This window comes from Orycteropus afer, unplaced genomic scaffold, assembly GCF_000298275.1.
Source record: "Orycteropus afer afer isolate SDZICR_OR568_19922 unplaced genomic scaffold, OryAfe1.0 scaffold00057, whole genome shotgun sequence".
Lineage (NCBI taxonomy): Eukaryota > Metazoa > Chordata > Mammalia > Tubulidentata > Orycteropodidae > Orycteropus > Orycteropus afer.
The window spans coordinates 8678213-8679503 of NW_006921644.1; positions in this window are offsets into that span (position 1 = coordinate 8678213).

Genomic DNA, 1291 nt, shown 5'->3' on the forward strand with positions numbered 1-1291 from the left:
TGTGCCTAAGTGTGTGTACGTCTGCTGTCCTCTTCTTGATAAAAACCACTCCGAAGGGACCGATGTAGGACCCACCCTGCTGAGGTGTGACCTCATTACCATAACAGAAGAAACGCCCCATTCCCAAACAGGATCACATTCATAGGTGCAGGGTTTTGGACTGTGAGATAGCTTTTGGGGGAACACAATTCAGTCCAAAACGCTAACCAAACTCACAGCCTTCAAATTGATTCAGACTCACAGCAACCCTATTGGACAAAGCAGAGAGGCCACATGAGGTTTCCAAGGCGGTAAATCTTCATGAAGGAAGCAGACTGCCACATCTTTCTCCCACAGAGCGGCTGGTGGGTTTGAACCTCTGACCTTTAGGTTCACAGCTGAGCACTTTAACCACTGCAGCACCAAGGCTCCTCAGTCTGTAACAGAACAATGTAACTGGAAAAGGGGAAGGAAAAGATATAGAACTAATGTAACCTGTTAGACAGTAGGGCGCACAAAGATTTCTGGAAACTTTGCAACATTTGTAAGAATTGCCTGCAAACTCAGGAGCATAGTCGCCGGGGACATCAAGCTCAGATGGCATAATGTACTACACAAAACAATGTTCCATCTCCTACTTTGGTGAGTAGCGACTAGGATCTTAAAAGCTTGCGAGCAGCCATCTAGATGCAACGATGGGTCTCTCCTCATCCAGAGCAAAGAAAAATGAAGAAAACCAAAGATTCATGGAAACAATTAGTCCTAGCAACTGGTACACCATGCCATCCGCAGCCTATACGAATATGGGACCAGAAGAACTAGATGGTGCCTGGCTACCACTGTCAACCACTTGGAGGGGGATCTTTGTAAGAGATCCTGGATAGAGAGGGAGAACAATGTGGAACAAAACTCAAAATCATTTGGAGAAAAAAAAGGGTGGGGGACCAGGTTTGCTGATCTGATAGATCCTGGTGGAACTACTGAGACTATGGCCCCTAGCTGCCCTTCAGGTCTGGCTTCCAGCCAAACAAAAGACAGGCATATGAGTTGACTGTTTACCTGAGGCAGATACACTCCTTGGAGAGAACAATCATGGGAGAAAGAAGGGCTCTGTGAGCACAGAGAGACAGTTCAGGGGGCAGGAGTGCATGGAGGGATGGACACAGGGAAGAGGTAACTATGGGGAGGAAGTGGGAGGGGAGCTGTTGCATTGTGGGAAATTATAGTCAATGTCATGAGACAAAGTGTATGTGAACTGCTGTAGGGAAAGTGAACTTGCTCTGTAAACTTTCGCCCAAATCATAATTAAAAA